At 56.6% G+C, this 18,299-nt stretch overlaps 1 gene segment (V, D, J or C); it reads right to left on the bottom strand.

Annotated features, from left to right (window-relative positions):
- Positions 1–255: 255 nt before the first annotated feature.
- On the bottom strand, positions 256–1,849 carry LOC309978941 (Ig mu chain C region secreted form-like). The segment is given in 3 exons: positions 1,511–1,849; positions 951–1,268; positions 256–789 (listed from the first exon to the last, which is right to left on the bottom strand).
- Positions 1,850–18,299: the final 16,450 nt, after the last annotated feature.

The raw sequence follows: 18,299 nt of genomic DNA, 5'->3' as shown, positions 1-18,299 counted from the left end.
GTGCGTGCATGCACATGCACGTGTTGCACACCCGTGTGCCCCCGGTGTGTCTGAAGAAGCAGCTAGAGGAGCAGTGAGTATAGGCTTGGCTTGCTGGGAGCATTCTGCAAGGGGCACCAGGGCTTCCAGGGGTGGGTCGGAGGCCCGTGCAGAGGCGGGGGCGAGGGCGGTGGGGGAGGGCGGTCTGCTGGGCGGGGGCAGCACAGCCATGGCCCCTGCGGGGAGAGCACTGCTCACTCACAACCAGCGTCTTTTGAACGGATCTTTTTATTTCTAATTTTTATAAAATGCAACATCTCACCCACTGACATGATTAGTTTGCACGCACGCATGCACACACACAGCGACGGTCACCCAGGGGCTCTGGCCCCGGCCTGAGCGGGCGGCCGGGTGGTCAGTAGCAGGTGCTGGCCGTGTCGGACATGACCAGTGACACGTTGTACAGGGTGGGTTTACCGGTGGACTTGTCCACGGTCCTCTCGGTCACCATGTGGGGCAGGGCCTCGTGGCCCACGACGCAGGTGTAGGTCTCCCCGCTGTTCCAGTCCTCTTCGCTCACCGTCAGGATGCTGTACACGAAGTAGGCGCCAGGGGCCTGGGGCTCGGGCGCCGGGGCACTGGTCACGTACTTGTCGGAGGACATGGGCTGCCCCTTCTGCAGCCACTGCACGAACACGTCTGCGGGCGAGAAGCCCTTCACCAGGCAGGTGACGGAGGCGGACTCCCGCAGGCTCAGCTGTTCCCGTGTTGGTGGCAGCACGTACACGGACGGCATATGCTTGGCGACCTCTGTGGGGGGAGACACGGTGGTGAGATCGGGTCGCGGGCGAGAGGGATCCGTCCTGGACGATGGGGAGCGCAGGGGCTCTCCTGGTCCCGCCTCGTTGTCCTCAGACCCCAGAAGCCGTGGGAGAGCCCGGGCGGAGGGAAGGAGGCCAGTGCAGGCTCACCTGTGGGCCTGGAGATGCCGCCCTTCAGTGGCGAGGGCAGGTCTGTGTGGGTCACCGTGCACGTGAACCTTTCTCCAGACTCCCATTCCTCTACGCAGACAGAGGCCTCACCCACGGCGCTGAATGTACCATTGGCGTGGCTCTCGGAGACGTTGGTGTGGGTCTGCAGGGCCTCGCCATTCTGGCGGGTCCAGGAGATGCTCAGGCTGTCATAGGTGGTCAGGTCTGTGACCAGGCAGGAAAGCTTGGCTGACTTGGTGAGGAAGATGCCAGCGAAGGACGGGGGGATGGTGAAGATCCTGATGTGGGAGGGCGGGGCTGGAGGTGGGAAGAGAGTTGGTTGGAGTGAAATCAGGCGGAGGAACAGTGCGGCCCAAAGAGCAGGCGCCGAGCTGGCTGCATCCCTCGTGAGCCCAGGGTCCCCCCAGCTGCCCCGCACACAGCCCCTCCCTGCCCTGGGCCGCTCTGAGAAGCCAAGGCTCAGGACGCTGCTGGCACGTCGGGAGCGGTGTATGCAGACCTGTGTGAGGGTCCCCACCCAGCCCGGGGGCTGCACTCACGGGAGCCGCACACAGAGGACACGTTCTTCTGGAAGGTCCCCTCGCTGTGGTCCACCTCACAGGTGAACACGCTCTGGCTAAGCCACTCGCTCTCCGTGATGGTCAGCATGCTGTAGGTCCTGAAGGTCACGGGCGAGGACTGTACAGTCTCCACTGGGCCTTCGCTGATGCCAGACACCACCCGCTTTCCGTCACGAAACCAAGAAAAGGAGATCTGCTTGGGTCTGAAGTCTGTGGCCTGGCAGATGAGCCTGGACGTGCGCTGGGGGTTGCCGGAGAAAGCGTCTCGGGGGGGCATGAAGACGACCACGTTGGGTGGCTGTGGCTGTGTATTTAGGGGCCCTGCTGAGAAGGACAAGGCGTCAGCTGCGCCTGGCCTGACCCCACCCCCGGCCGCGGGAGGAGCCCGGCTCACCTGGGACAGGCACTGACAGGGACCGGTCGCCGTTGGGGTGCTTGACGCTGCACAGCAGGTACTCTTCGGAGCCCTGGGGGATGCTTGAGAAAGGCAGGAGCACCTGGGAGGAGGCCGCGTACTTGCCCTCCCGCAGGACGGCCGGGAAGCTGTGGATGTTCAGGCTGCTGATGCTGGTGCTGTTACTGTAGCTCCAGGAGAAGCTGATGGAGCTGGGCAAGAAGTCCCGGGCCAGGCAGCCCAGGGCCACCGGGTTCTCATCAGACTGGGAGTTCACGCAGGAGACCAGGGGGAAGAGAATCGGGGCAGACGGGCTCCCTGAGGGCCCGAGAGAGAGGACAAAAGAGAAAGGGGGCGTGAGAAGTGTCTCTCGTGCCCTGCTGGTAGGTCGGGGGTCCAGGCGGCCCCACCTTCCCTCTGGGACAGTGGAGCTGGCGCGGCCTCACTGCCCCTGGCTCAGCCACACTGGGCCCAGCCTGGGGGTCTGGGGTCAGAGGGAGGGTCTGAAGGTCATCGGTGAGGATGATGCAGACTCAGCTCCACCGGCCCTCAGCACAAGCAGGTCACTGAGGTCGGCCCAGAGCAGCCAGGACGGCCCAGCGTGACTCCCAGGGCTCAGCTGAGGTTAAACCCTCCCAAAGCAGCTCGTCCAAGTCGAGCCAGCCCAGCCAGTCCACTTCTGCGGGACCCATCTCAGTCCCCCTTGGTTAGACCAGCCCCGCTCAGCCCAGTTCAGTACAGTTCAACCCAGCTCAACCCAGTTCAGCCCAGCTCAGCCCATCCAGCTCAGCTCAGCTCAGCCCGGCTCAGCCCATCTCAGCCCAGCTCAGCCCAGCTCAGCTAATCCAGTTCAGCCTGGATCAGCTCGGCTCAGCCCATCCAGCATAGCCCAGCTCAGCCCAGCTCAGCCCAGCTCAGCCCAGCCCAGCTCAGCTCAGCCCAGACGAGCTCAGCCCAGCTCAGCCCAGCTCAGCTCAGCTCAGCCCAGTTCAGCCCAGCCCAGCTCAGCTCAGCCCAGACGAGCTCAGCCCAGCTCAGCCCAGCCCAGCTCAGCTCATTTCAGCCCAGCTCAGCTCAGTTCAGCCCAGCTCAGCACAGCCCAGCTCAGCCCTGCTAAGCTCAGCCCGGCTCAGCTCAGCCCGGCTCAGCCCAGCTCAGCCCAGCTCAGCCCAGCTCAGCCCAGCCCAGCTCAGCACAGCCCAGCTCAGCCCAGACCAGCTCAGCCCAGCTCAGCCCAGCTCAGGTCAGCTCAGCCCAGCTCAGCACAGCCCAGCTCAGCCCAGCTCAGCCCAGCTCAGCTCAGCCCAGGCCAGCCCAGCCCAGCTCAGCTCAGCCCAGGCCAGCCCAGCCCAGCTCAGCTCAGCTCAGCCCAGCCCAGCTCAGCCCAGCCCAGCTCAACCCAGCTCAGCCCAGCTCAGCTCAGCCCAGCCCAGCCTAGCCCAGCTCAGCCCAGCTCAGCCCAGCCCAGCTCAGCCCAGCTCAGCCCAGCTCAGCCCAGCCCAGCCCAGCTCAGCTCAGCCCAGCCCAGCTCAGCCCAGCTCAGCTCAGCCCAGCCCAGCCCAGCTCAGCTCAGCCCAGTCCAGCTCAGCTCAGCCCAGCGCAGCCCAGCTCAGCCCAGCTCAACTCAGCTCAGCACAGCCCAGCTCAGCCCAGCTCAGCCCAGCCCAGCTCAGCTCAGCCCAGCCCAGCTCAGCCCAGCTCAGCCCAGCTCAGCTCAGCCCAGCTCAGCCCAGCTCAGCTCAGCTCAGCACAGCCCAGCTCAGCACAGCTCAGCACAGCCCAGCCCAGCTCAGCTCAGCTCAGCTCAGCCCAGCTCAGCTCAGCTCAGCCCAGCTCAGCCCAGCTCAACCCAGCTCAGCTCAGCCCAGATCAGCTCACCCCAGCTCAGCCCAGCCCAGCTCAGCCCAGCTCAGCCCAGCTCAGCTCAGCCCAGCTCAGCCCAGCCCAGCTCAGCCCAGCCCAGCTCAGCCCAGCTCAGCACAGCTCAGCACAGCCCAGCTCAGCTCAGCCCAGCTCAGCTCAGCCCAGCCCAGCCCAGCCCAGCTCAGCCCAGCTCAGCCCAGCCCAGCTCAGCCCAGCTCAGCCCAGCCCAGCCCAGCCCAGCTCAGCCCAGCTCAGCCCAGCTTAGCACAGCCCAGCTCAGCCCAGCTCAACTAAGCCCAGCTCAGCCCAGCTCAGCACAGCCCAGCCCAGCTCAGCTCAGCTCAGCTCAGCCCAGCCCAGCTCAGCCCAGCTCAGCCCAGCCCAGCTCAGTCCAGCTCAGCCCAGCCCAGCTCAGTCCAGCTCAGCTCAGCTCAGCCCAGCCCAGCCCAGCTCAGCTCAGCACAGCCCAGCCCAGCTCAGCTCAGCCCAGCCCAGCTCAGTCCAGCTCAGCACAGCCCAGCCCAGCTCAGCCCAGCTCAGCTCAGCCCAGCCCAGCCCAGCTCAGCTCAGCCCAGTCCAGCTCAGCTCAGCCCAGCGCAGCCCAGCTCAGCCCAGCTCAGCTCAGCTCAGCACAGCCCAGCTCAGCCCAGCCCAGCTCAGCTCAGCCCAGCCCAGCTCAGCTCAGCCCAGCCCAGCCCAGCTCAGCTCAGCTCAGCACAGCCCAGCTCAGCACAGCTCAGCACAGCCCAGCCCAGCTCAGCTCAGCTCAGCTCAGCCCAGCTCAGCTCAGCTCAGCCCAGCTCAGCCCAGCTCAACCCAGCTCAGCTCAGCCCAGATCAGCTCACCCCAGCTCAGCCCAGCCCAGACCAGCTCAGCCCAGCTCAGCCCAGCTCAGCTCAGCCCGGCTCAGCCCGGCTCAGCCCGGCTCAGCCCAGCTCAGCACAGCCCAGCTCAGCCCAGCTCAACCCAGCCCAGACCAGCTCAGCCCAGCTCAGCCCAGTTCAGTCCAGTTCAGACCACCTCAGCGCAGCCCAGCCCAGCTCAGCTCAGCCCAGTTCAGCCCCACTCAGCCCCACTAAGCCCGGCTCAGCTCAGTCCAATCCAGCTCAGCTCAGAAAGCCCGGTTCAGTCCGGTTTTGTCCAGCTCAGCTCAGGCCTGCTATGGGCAGCCCAGGGTAGCCCTGCACAGCCCTGAAAGCCCAGTGGTTCTAGCCAGAAAGCACCAGACCCACTTGCCTCGGCTAAGGCACCCGGTCCAGGAATCCCGCACAGCTGGGCTGGGCCCGGGGTCAGGTCCCTTTGTGCCCCTTGCTCTCTCCTCTCCCCGGAGTCCCTGCCCTCCCCTTCCCACTGGGCACCCGATTCCTCCGTGCCTGCCCCGGGCCCGGCCGGCTTCGGCTCCCAGCAGTGTCAGCCACCACCTTCCTCGGCTCCCTGGGATAATGCTTGCTGGCGACTTTACATTCCCTAAAGCATCTTGCAAGAGCCTAGGCGCATTTGCCCTCATCAGAAGGACGGCCCCAGCCTCTCTGGAATGGGCAGCGTGGCTTCTCCGGGGAGAGGAGAGCCTCGGGGACGCTTCCCTCGGCGCCTTGGCCTTCCCGGGCACGTGCCCGTGGCCCCAGTTCCTCTCACTCCCGAGTCTCAAATGAGTCCGACTTGACAAAATCCCCTCCAGGAAAAATCCTCATTAACAGTGACGGGAAACGCATTTTTTGTGAATTGCCGCGCACAGCTGTGCTCTTTACCCCAAAGCTCTGCGGAGGCTGCTTTCCAGTGCATAGCAACGACCTAAAACCCAGAGCCGCCTTTCCCGCTTACGCGAGGACACGGCAAGGGGCGCCCCGGCGTGTGAAGCGCCCGGGCCCACACAGGCAGTCGCCAAAGACTGATTCCCCTTCGAGCGAAAACAAACCCGTTTCATACAGATCTCCCGGAGCAGCACATCCGGCAGCGCTGGCAGCCTTCCTCTTACCTTTCCAGGCTCCCGGTCACGGGCAAGTCCCGGGGGGTCTTTGGCCTGGAAGAATTCCTCCAAATCCCTTAAAAACGGCTGATTCACCACTAGCCCACTGGCCGGTGGCAGAAGCCAGGACTGCCATCCCCTGCTCCGGGCGGTCCCAGGAGACCCCCAGCCACGGCGGGCCTGGAGGCACCCGCTCTCGGACCCTCCACGGGAGCTCCTTCCACTAAGATGCTGGCTGGGCCGATGACTCAGAACAGAGACGGCCCTTCCAAAGCGTCCTGAGTCCTTCCGGACTCACACCCGCCTGCGTCTCCTCAATCCACCAACCAACATGGTTAACTGAAATAATTCATGACGAATGCACACATTTCACCTAAAATCTGTCCTGAGCTGGATACCTGCAAAGTGGTCTTGAAAAATACTGAAAGGAGGGCAACCGTATCAGAATACCAGAGTGTTTCTTAGTCACGAAGAGAAAATCGACCGGCTAAAGACTGTGGGCACACTCATAGTGAAAACAGTGCTTCAGGGCATCGGAGGATGGTTTGGGATTAATTACCTTGAAGGAATACCCCATTAGAACATTATACGAATGCATTGATAAAATGCACCTAAGACTATTTACTTTCTTAAATATTTACTTTGAAAAGGAATATAAACGAGCAGTTGATAAGCTAAAACTGAAATAGATTCAAATAGTGAAAAGGGGAACCTTCTAGTTTCTGTCAACATCTTTGCCTTAATTTAGAAATGCAAATTTTCCAGGTGTTGTTGTGTTCAGTGGAACATTTTCAGTTTTGTGGGCCGCGCAACACCCTCACCAAACCACACCTTGGTGGCCATGAGCTATAAATGTACCAACTGTGTTTTCTTGCTTCCTGAAATAGACTCTCGGCTCATCTGCTTCCTGCCACCTGCTGCAGGGGGCCAGCCCCACACGCGGCCATCTTGACTAACTCAGCACCACCGATTAATTAAAAAAATAAGCCGAATTTATTGTTGCCAAAACTCAGCCTTGAAACAGGGCAGGGGGCCGACAGTACCGAGTTACTACTTCTCGGCCAAACTTGCACCCCTATCAACTCCCCAAAGGCAGGATTCACAGTTGTTAATTGAATGATAAAATTTAAAATACATTAAAAGTCTCTCACATTCTAAAGTCACAATTTTCCTGATCATCAGGACCCCCTTGAAGCATATCCTGCCTTTTAGTATTTCGTAAGCGTGCCTCTTACGATGAACATGTATCTTTCTCTTAGCAAGTGTCCCCACAAAGCCCGGTACCTGTAACCTCCCCAGGCTCTTCCTTTCGGGGGGCTGGGGCACCCCGCTCTCACCAAGATCGGGACACTACATGTCCATCCTCACCCAGACAATTCTAATCCTAACCAATAAAGAATTTGAAGTACAATCTAGCGCAGAGCACACCTCATATCTGAAGAGGATATTTCACTATGCCTTCCACATGTGGCATTCCTGTGGTTCTAGAAACACAATCATCAAGGCACAGTCCTCAACTGACTCTATGATTGTAGCAGCCAAATTATCTCTTGCCATAGACCAAACTGTCCTGCCGCCGAGGGGGTCCTGGGACTCCCCCACAGGTGGCCCTTCCCGCCTGCAGCCGCCTCTTGAATGCCGGCAGTATTCCGATTTTTGAAAGACATCAGAAAATCCAGAGGCTCTGAAATCCCTAGGGCGCCTGGTCCTGGTCCCCTCCTGGCCAGTCTGCCCAGTCCCCCGGCGGACACAGACACGTCCTGAGGACCAGACGGCGATGCCCAGAAACCCCAGAGACAGGAACAGAAAATAAAGGCCCTGGAGGGGCCATTCTTACCTGAGGAGACGGTGACATCGATCCCTTGGCCCCAGGCGTCTATACCGCAGTAATCACTGTGGTGGGATCTCCAGCTTCATCTCACAAAAACCTCGGGGGCCCGGCACGGCCCCATGGCGCACGGGGAGCCGACGGTCCGAGTCACTTATCCGGAGGGCCCCGGAACCCTCTGATGGCCCTGCCCCCTCCAGGCTGACCCGGAGACGCCACATCCCAGCCTGGCGCCCAGAAGCCAGACCACTGACCGCCTAGGCTGCCTGACCATGAATCACGAATCCTTAACTCAAACTCAGAAGTCCAATCAACATCAAACAGCCAGCCGCCTGCCCCAGAAAGCTGACGGAAGCCCCTGGTGACGCGGTGGTGCTCGAATCAAATGGCCAGACCAGCCAAAGGAGCTGCCTTGGCTGTCCCTGCACTGCGGTGTCCTTGGGGCAGGGAGGTCCATCTCTGGGCCCCTTTTATGGGGACCCTCTCCCTGGCTCCCTTTCCGGTCCTCCAAAGTGCCCCGCGCCTCTGACATTGAGACCCTGACACCACGGGTCTCCCCAAGTGCGGTGGAAGTGTGGAGGGGCTGAGGACTCACCTGAGGAGACGGTGACCAGGAGCCCCTGGCCCCAGGGGTCATACAAGTTGTCACACTGTGGCAACTATGCCGGGACCCCGAGCAATAACTGGTGGCCGGCCAAGACCGCCGGGCCACCTCGCGCAGCACCTACTGTGGCCGGCAGGGCTGGGGACCTTGGGAGCCCAGAGCCCCCGGGTGGCTGAGACCCCCAGGGAAAGCTCTGGCTGCAGAGCCACCCAGAGAGGGCGTCTGGGACCTCTGCTCCCCGCTGGGGTGAGCCTGGGCCCCCTCAGCCCTCTTTCTGAGTCCCCCAGGCCCTCTAGACCTGAGACCCAGACAGCCTCGTTTTCCCCCCAAGTGCAGCAAAAAAGTCTCAGAGAAAGTGAGGCAGGAGGGCTGGTGAGGACTCACCTGAGGAGACGGTGACCAGGAGCCCCTGGCCCCAGGTATCCAGTGGTCACAATGCCATGGGCCCCGTTGGGAGGTGTACAAAAACCCAAGCCCCTGGCAGCCTCCTGGTCCCACCCGAAGCCCTACCCCCAGGTCTCTGCGGCCCCGGGCGCAGAACTCGCTCCGTCCAGACTGTTCCACCAGCAGAGGTCCCATTTCCGCAGGACGGGGAGGCAGATGGCCTCAGGAGCAGCCTCCCCCCGGGGACCCCCGAGCGTCCCACACGGGCCAAGGACTCTCTGGAGGTTTTCCCCCGGCCCAGGACAGAGGAGGCAGAGAGCCATGTCACCCGAGGAGATGGTGGCCTGGGTGCCCTGGCCCCAAGCGCTGAAGCGGTTCTGGTCGCCCTGACGCACACAGGCCCCGGCCCTGGGGAAGCTCTGCTCAGGGCTCCTCCCTCCCAGCCGCCCCTGTCCCAGGGCCTCTCGGCCCAGCTCCCAGCTGGCTCACCTCCAGGGGCTCTGTCAGCTCCCAGGCCTGGTCTCAAATGGGACCACAGGCAGTGGTGGCGCAGCCACAGACCCCAGGGACCTGGCCCACGGCTCAGGCGGAGCAGCCGTGGGGGACCCTCACCCGAGGAGATGGTGACCAGGGTCCAGAGGTCAAAGGTAGCATATAGGCACAGTGAGCTGGCCCCGTGCTGGGGGGCCCAGAGACCTGCACCCAGGCTCCCCAGGGAGCCCCCAGGAGCTGGAAGGTCTGCTCCCTGCTTGAAGAGACCGCCCAGCCCCTGCCCCTGCAAGCACCCTCCCGCCAGAGCCCCGTGGTCTGGGACTGGACATCCTCCAGACCCCTGACTTGCTTTGCTCCCACGAGGTCACGTTTTCCCTTTGGCCTTCTGTGCAGCCTGCTGCTCGGAGGCTCAGGGCCGCCCAGCCCTCCTCGATTCCCAGCTGGGCTCCCCTCAACCCAGTACCCCTTCCCCAGGCCTCAGGTACCCAGTCCCTTGCCTGGAATGTGTCCCATCTCGTGCCCTCCCGGAAAGTCCCTTCACCTTCCCAGGTGGCACATGTGACACTCCTTCTTCGGGCTCCCTACCCGCCCCCCTTGTGCACCCAACTGTGAGCCCTCAGGGCGAGGACCCAGCTGCCCTGGGGCCTCTCTGCCCAGGGGTTTTGTAAAGTTGTCGGTCACCGTGGCCCCAGCTAGCACTGTGGTTCCTGGCTCGGCCAGAGCCCCAAGGGCGGGCAGCGGGCGAGGTGGAGCTGGGGCAGGTCAGCCACAGGGCCCACGGGAGACCCCTGCCCACCAGTCCCCACACTCATTCCTGGGCTGGTTACAGATTATTTGCCGCTCTGCTAATAATCCTGCAAGTGTTGAAGGCTGCCTGCGTGGTTTCCTTTTTCTTTTAGAAATGAGAGCATATTCAAGGCTGTCTCGCGCCCACCTGCACTGGACCTAGGTTCTCAGGTGGAGAAAGCCCTGCCATGGCAGTGGGCGGGGTCCTGGGCCGTTGCTGACCGCAAGGTGGCTGGCTCCTGCCGGTGTGCCCTGGGGGTCTGTCAGGGTCTCTCTGGTCGCAGCTGTGGCGCTGGCAGCAGCCCCCTTGTTAGCACTGTTAGGACTTTCACTGCCCTCTGTGGTAACGGGGCTCCAGGGGGGCTGGGGCTGTGCTGATGCTGGACCACTGTGTGCCCACACGGTCGGATCCCTGCCATGTCCCCCGGCTGCTGGTCCTCGGGGAGGGTCTCAGCTCTTTTGATGGCCCTGGCTGGAGGGAGGCTGCGAGGGGAGGGGCATGATGGTCTAAAGGAGTGGATTCCTCCTCCCAGACCTGCATGAACCCTGGGGGGTCCCAGGGGAGGGGAAAAGGAGGCCTGCACTCAGCAGCGTTGAACCTGGGGCTGGGGTGCCAGGACCCACAGGTGTGCCAAGTGTGGGCCCTCACGGAGGGGAGATGCTCACAGGTGCCCAGAGGCCAGGTGTAAGTGTGGTGGGCGTGCTCGCCCATGGACCACTGCCAGGGGTGGACAGAAGGGCACAGACATGGCTGGGAACTGGGAGGGGGTGATGGTGCCCTGGAGGCTTGCTGTGGGAGGCGTCAGTGGATAGCATGTGGGGAAGTCTGTGTGTGTGTGTGTGTGTGTGTGTGTGTGTGTGTGTGTGTGTGAGTCCAGCTGACCCCAAGACCCAGAGGCTGGGCCCTGTGCCTGGAGGAGAATGGCAGGTGGTTGGATGTAGCCTGATTTAAAGGTGGCCTGTGTGCTCAGCAAAGAGGCTGAAGGATGGGGAGCCTTTTTGAGAGTCTCTCCCTGTGCTCCAGGGCCTCTGATCTCCCTTTAAGGAAATGGGGGGTGGGGCTGTGCCAGGCCCTCCAGGAAATGTCTGCTCTGGCCTTCCAGCCATCTGGTTTTTTGCCTGGGGGAGGGGAGGTGCCCACTGTGCCCTGCCAGCCCCTCTCCTCCAGCCCCGTGTCTCAGGCCCCACCCAGCCTGGGCCCTGTCTCTTCAGCACAGCAGAGGATCAGCCAGTCTGCAATATCGTGTACCCTGTGGAGAGTGCAGCTCTGCCCTTGGGGGCTGGCATGTCCCCTTGGCCCCCAGGTGTGGCAGGATCTGGCTTCGGCAGAGCTTTTTGAGCCCTTCAGAGAAAGGCTGCCCTGGCCCCCCTTCCTGGCAATGGTGTGCAGAACTTGGGTCAGGGCAGCAGTGGTGGGTCTGGATCCTTCAGGCCACATGGCTGGCTGTGCTCATGCCCAGGCTGGGCTCCTGCTATAGCATCCCATGGCCAAGTCCTGGGATGCCGCTCCTGCCCCCACCCACTTCAAGCATGTGCCAGAGAAAGGACATGTGTGTTACAGGTGTGTGCCCCAGCGAGTGCCAGGTGAGGCGTCTGGGTCTCTGTAATGGGGTGGCCAGAACTGGGCCCATTGGCCATGCTGAGTCAGTCTCCCAGCTTCTGCCCACAGCTGTGTCCCATAAGGTGTCCCCACCCCACTCTGGAGCAGGTGGCTGGGAAGGTATCTCCCAGGACAGCTGGGCTGTCCTGAGCAGGAGTTGCAGTCAAGCTGAGGACTGGACCCCTGAGGCCAGGGTGCCCTGGTCACTCAGCTGCCTCATTAGAGTCAGGACACATCCATGCAATTACCTCAGTAAATAGCCAGTGAGCTACAGATGGCTCCTGGCCTTGACGTCCGCGACGGGAGGCAGGTGGGAACACCATTCCCTGTGCTCCTTGAACTTCTGGATCACAGTGTCCAGGAGATGGAGAACTCAGAGGTGACATGTGCTTGGGTGATCGGAGGCCTTGCTTAAGGGCGGGGGCTGCGGCTGGGCCCAGGGCTCTCCATGGCCCTGCAGCCTTGGTGAGCTAATCCCACTCCAGGGTCCTGTTTTCCTAGAGCTGGTACTGTGGTAGACCAGATGGCCAGAATGCGGGTGCACTTTGGCAAGCGAGGAGGACCTTCCTCACGTTTGTGCGGGGAGTGCTTTGTATCTGAGATTCGGCTTCTGATGGCCTCCACCTTTGGGGAACTGGTCTCTGGACATTTTGCTCCAGAAGGAAGGTCCTTATGGGCAAAAACACGAGAGGAAAAAGTGCGTGGTGCTTCATTGACCAGTTCAGAAGGCACACAAGGGCACGTGGCTGCTTCAGCCAACAATCAAGAGTTGCAAGCCACTACCAAAGGGAAAAGAAACGGGGATTTCCCTGGCGGTCCAGTGGCTAAGACTTCACCTTCCAATGTGAAGGGGGTGCGTGTTTGATCCCTGGTTGGGGAGCTAAGATTCCCACATGCCTCACGGCCAAAAGAACAAACATAAAACAGAAGCAACATTATAACAAATTCAATAAAGACTTTAAACATTGTCCACATAAAAGAAACATCTTAAAAAAAAGGAAAAGAAACAGGAATTACCTCTTTTAATACCCAAGGACATGAGCAAAAAAGGGTAAGCACCAGAGAAAAAGGTAACAACTTACAAAAACTTTTTAATAAGTGTGGGGGCACCAACACATGCTATAAATTTCAAAAGGCAGTAGTCAAAAAATGAACAAAAGATTCTAGTGCCTGCTGGCCTGTTCCCCCCTCCACCCCTACAACCCAGAAGAGGCAGTGGGGGGCGTGGTTAAAGTTTTGAGAAGTCTCCTAAGTTCCCCCACGGTCCTGGGAGGAGGACACTGACTGGGAGTGTCACCACACTCTACGGGAAGGACTCCTCCAGCTACAGGGGACAGCAGGCCTGATCTTCAACAGGACAACCAAAGCTGGCTGGCCTCCCCACAGAACGAGGAGCTGGGGTGGGAATTTGCTCAGTGCTGAGGACACGGGGGTGGCGGGCTGTGTCTCTGAGGATGTCTTGGCCGTTCCCTCATGACTGCAGAGTTGCTGCCATGGTTAGAAGCATGAAGGGCTCCCACAGCACCTGCGGCAGGAAGGAAGGGCAGGAACAAATGCACTCTCATTGCAGCCTGGCCTTTTATGCAAGAAGAGAAGCCCCGGCTGCTCCCACACCTCCATGTCAAGAACGATGCTGCGTCCACAGCCTCCCCTGACTGTGCAGTCCCTGCACCCGGGAACACCCTCCTCTGGGAGATCTGGGGAGGTTGAGCTGCTCTACGAGCACCTCATTTTAGCCTCTTCTTTCTGCCTGGCACAGGCTGGTTGCCCCTGGGAGCTGCCACAGGAAAGGGGGTGAGCAACGTCAGTGGGTTTTCAGTGATGGGCGCAGGAGCTCCTGGGGTTCAGATCCTGATGGCAGCATGCCTTTGACAGAGGGACATCCCTGTCCCTTCAGTACAGTGACCTGGATCTTCAACAAAGTCTCAGGGATCATGACACCCCCTTCACCCCTCCTTTGCCCTAAGGTTACAGTACATCAGGTCAAGGTGAGTGCTTGGCCAACAGTCCCCAGAGGGGGCATCCATAGCCTTAGGTGGGGCCAAGGGTGTCAGGCAATCCCCCTCACCATACAGGACAGGGAGGGGTGCCCGACAAATGGCCCTATCATTGCTGTGTGCATTTGCTTGCATGCATTTGTTGGCACTGCCAAGCCTTATGCATGTTTGAGGCAGTTTGCCAGCTTTTCTCCTTAGGGCTTTCTTGACTTGGAGTTTGAGGTTCTTTCCTGCCATGAACTCCTTCCACATTGTTCCCACAGACCCCTGCCATCGTAAATTTCCAGCTGAAGGTGAAAGGAAGGGAGAAGAGCACATCGCCCTTGGAATTCTTGGAAGGCTCCCAATGACCGTTGGTTCTGGCACCCACACTGTGCTGGAGAAAGTGGCTTTTCTGTGGATGAGGTCTAGGGATGAACAGAACCAGGAAACATGGCTCCCTCAGATTCCAGAACAGGAAGAGCCCCCACTGAAGACCTGATGATGTGCTGGCCTTCATATCCAAATGCGCCGCCCCCTCCATCACTGACTCACTGCAGTTAGCCCACATATGGTGAGTTGCTTTTCTGCTGGTGGTGCTGCATCTGCTCTGAGCCACACCAATTCCCTGCAGCCCCTGCAGTGCGTGGACCCGACCCACTCCTCTTGCAGCAGGAAGGATCAGGACTTCTGTGTCTGCAGAGTCACAGTCAACTCCGGGTCCACATTTACTACAGCCTTCCCCTGGAAAACTCACATAAATGCCCTGAGACTTGAGTTCCCTCGTCTATAAAAAGACGGATAACAAAGAGGGAATCAAGATGGTGGAGTAGAAGAATGTGGAGCTCACCTCCTCCTACAGATACATCAAAACCACCTACATATGGAACAATTCTCACAGAACACTTTACTGAGCACTGGAAGAAGACCTCAGACACATGAAAGGACAAGAAAGACCTCCACATAACCAGGTAGAATAAAAGAAGAGAAAAAAAGAGGAAGCGGGATGTGACCTGCACCCCTGGGAAGGAGCTGTAAAAGAGGAAAGGTTCCCACACCCTGGGAAGACCCCTCACCAGTGAGATCAGCTGGCAGGTAGTGGGGGGTGCTTCAGAGGTTTGGAGGAGAGTGCAGCAACTGGTTTGTGGCAGGCAGAACAGAGGGAGACCTGTACAGACAGACCTTGCCATTGCTCTGAGTGTCCCAGTCTGAGACGTACTTCTGTTGGTATAGGCAGGGGCTGGATGCTGAAGGTTAGGCTTCGGAGGTCAGACCTGGGGAGAGGACTGGTGTTGGCTGTGTGGAGACAGCCTGAGGGGGCTGGAGTGTGGTACGGCTGCAACCAGGGTGTATGCGGAAGAAGACTGGGTCTGCCATAGAAGCTAAGTACCATTGTTAAGTGGGACGTGAAGGGAAGAGTGGGGTGGGATATTCCATAGCAGCCTCTTTCTCCATGCACTAGACAGGATGCCACCTCAGTGGGCTCCAGGAGTGTGTGCCAACAGGTTGCCCCCTCACAGAGGTGAACCCCAGGGGCTGCACGACGTAGGAAGCAGGGCTGAAACCTCTTCCCGTGGCTGTGTGAGCTGTGACTTTACCACCACCACCAGCTTTGTAAACTCGGTGCCTGTAGGCAGACAACAGGTGTTCCCACGGCTGGGGTGGGTCTGGCCTTAGCAGTTGTGGGCTTTGTGGGCACATGCACATGGGGGCTGGGCCGGGTCTGGGTCTGAGCTGCCTCCATAACACTCACAGTGGGTCCAGGTGCATGACCACTGTGGTCCTGGGACCTGACTTCAGTGGATCTGTGCTGGTGACCTTATGAAAACAATGCCTAAGTGACCCCAGGGCTGATTGCTGGCATCCCCACAGTTGAGGTGGGGCCAAGGGCAGTGCCAGCAACAGTGTACTTTGTGAGCCATCACAACAAGTGACAGGTGACACCACAGAGCACACTACTGGTGGACACCTCCAGTGGAGAAATACTCAGCGGCTCCTCTCGCAGTGGGCACACTCCAATACCTCCTACCTTAGACTGCAGCTCAGAAACAGATCTTGGGGCTTCTACTCCAACAACTAGGGAGCAGGCCCTTCCCCCAACAGGGCTGGGACAACCACAGAGCAAAAACAGGAAGCCCTGCTCAACATCCAGTGCATGCTTTGGTCACCACAACACCAGTCACACTTCCTATCAAGGAGAAAACAGCCAACACTCACTGAGGAAAGAGGTGGCAGGTATCCACACTAAAAACAGCCCTTGTACCAAAAAATATTAAGCCCACACAAGCTACACAGAGACGCCCCCACATATATAGCCCTCCAAGACTACAGTAGATAATTGTTTCTCCTAAACTCACAGAGTAAGAGAAATATAAGGCAAATGAAGCAGAGGAGCCACTCTCAGGTAAAAGACCAAGAGAGCTCCCTTGGAGGAACAAACAATGAAACAGACCTCTGCAGTCTAACAGACACCAGGTTCAAAAAGTCAGCAATGAAAATACTGAAGGAATTAAGAAAGGCTATTGACAGAAATGCAGATTACTGTAAAAAGGAACTAGAAACTAAAAGGTGAAGCCAAGAAAAATTAGAAAATTCATTTGCTGAGATGAAAGTTGAGCTCAAGGCAAGGAAGAGCAGAATGAATAATGCAGAAGAAAGAATAAGTGACCTGGACGACAGAATAGTGGAAATTACCCAACCAAATCAGCAGACAGAAAGCCAAATGAAAAGAATGAAAGCAATATAAGAGACATATGGGATAATGTAAGCAGGCCAATCTACACGTAATAGGGATTACAGAAGGAGAAGAAAGAGAAAAGGGGATTGAAGTTGTATTTGAAGAAATTATGGTTGAAAACTTCCCAAACCTAAAGAAGGAAACAGACATCCAGATACAGGATGCACAGAGGGTTCCAAACAAGATGAAAACAAACAGACCTACACCAAGATATAATTAAAATGACAAAAGTTAAAGATACAGAGATGATTCTAAGGCAGTAAGAGAAGAACAAAGAGTTAATTATGAGGGAACCCCCATGAGGCTATCAGCTGATTTCTCTACAGAAACACTGCAGGCCAGAAGGGAGTGGCAAGTTATATTCAAAGTTCTGAAAGGGAAAAAACTGCAACCTAAGATACTCTACCCAGCAAGATTATTTAGAATAGAAAGAGAGGTAAAGTATTTCCCAGACAAGGAAAAACTAAAAGAATACAGCAATACTAATCCTATCCTAAAAGAAATATTGAAAGACCTTCTCTAAATAGAAAAGAAGTAAGAAGCTATAGGAAAGAGAAAAATCACAATTGGAAAGCAAATTATTTAAGCAAGTATACAGATTAAAAAATCAAAAAATTTTTGTGAAAGCAATGATAACCACAAACAGCAAAATGATAAGTACGAAAATGTAAAAGAGGACATCAAAATCATAAAATATGGGGTGGTTGAGAGTCTGGTGGCGCAGTGGTTGAGAGTCTGCCTGCTGATGCAGGGGACGTGGGTTCATGCCCTGGTCCAGGAAGATCCCACATGCTGTGGAGCGGCTGGGCCCATGAGCCATGGCTGCTGAACCTGTGCGTCTGGAGACTGTGCTCTGCAATGGGAGAGACCACAACAGTGAGAGGCCCAAGTACCTCAAAAAAAAAAAAAAAAACAACATAAAATATGGAGGAGGAGAGTAAGAAAATGCAGTTTTTTTTTAAAGAAGTTGTTTGAGCCTACATAAATATCAGTCTAAAGAAAGTAGATATAAGAAGGGGTTAACATATTTGAAAAACAAGGCAACTACAAGTCAAAACCATACAGTAGGTTCACAAAAACCAAAAAGAAGAGAACACAAGCATAATATAAAGGGAAATCATTAAATCACAAAAGGGAAGACAAAAAGAAAAAAAAGGAACAAAGAAGAAATATAGAATCAACTGGAAAATGAAGTTTAAAATGGCCATAAATACATATCTATCAAAAATTACCTTAAATGTCGATGGATTAACTGCTCCAATCAAAAGACATAGAGTGGCAGATTGGATTACAAAACCAAAATCCAACAATATGCTGTCTACCAGAGACCCACTTTAGGGCAAAGGACACACATAGATTGAAAGAGAAGGATGGAAAATGATATTTCATGCAAAAGGAAATGACAAGAAAGTGGGGATTGCAATACTCATATCAGACAAAATTGACTTTAAAACATAGGCCATAAAGAAAGATAAAGAAGGACACTATATAATGATAAAAGGATCAATACAAGAAGAGGATATTACACTCTTCAACATATATGCACCTAATATAAGAGCACCTAAATACATAAAACAAATGCTAACAGACATAAAGGGAGAAATCAATGGGAACAGAATAATAGTAGGAGAATTTAACACCCTACTCACATCAATGGACAGATCTTCTAGACAGAGAATCAATAAAGCAACAGAGATCCAAAATGATACAATAAAACTGTTAGACTTAATTAATATTATCAGGACACTGCATCCAGAAAAACCAGAATAAACATTCTTTTCAAGCGCACGTGGAACATTTTTTAGGATTGATCATATACTAGGGCACAAAACAAGGCTCAACAAATTTAAGAGTATAGAAATTATTTCATGCATCTTCTCTGACCACAGCAGCATGAAACTAGAAATCAACAACAGGAAAAGAAATGAGAAAAAAAAATGATTATGTGGAAACAAAACAACAAGTTACTAAAAAACCAGTGGGTCAACAATGAAATCAAAGAGGAAATTGAAAGATACCTTGAGACAAATGCAATGAAAGCAGAGGCATACAAAATCTATGGGATGCAGCAAAAGCAGTTCTTAAAGAGAAGTTTAGAGCGATACAGACCTTCTTCAATAAACAAGTAAAGCCTCAAA

Source organism: Leucopleurus acutus, assembly GCF_964270905.1.
Source record: "Leucopleurus acutus genome assembly, contig: HAP1_SCAFFOLD_322, whole genome shotgun sequence".
Lineage (NCBI taxonomy): Eukaryota > Metazoa > Chordata > Mammalia > Artiodactyla > Delphinidae > Leucopleurus > Leucopleurus acutus.
This window is presented reverse-complemented; position numbering and strand designations above follow the sequence as displayed.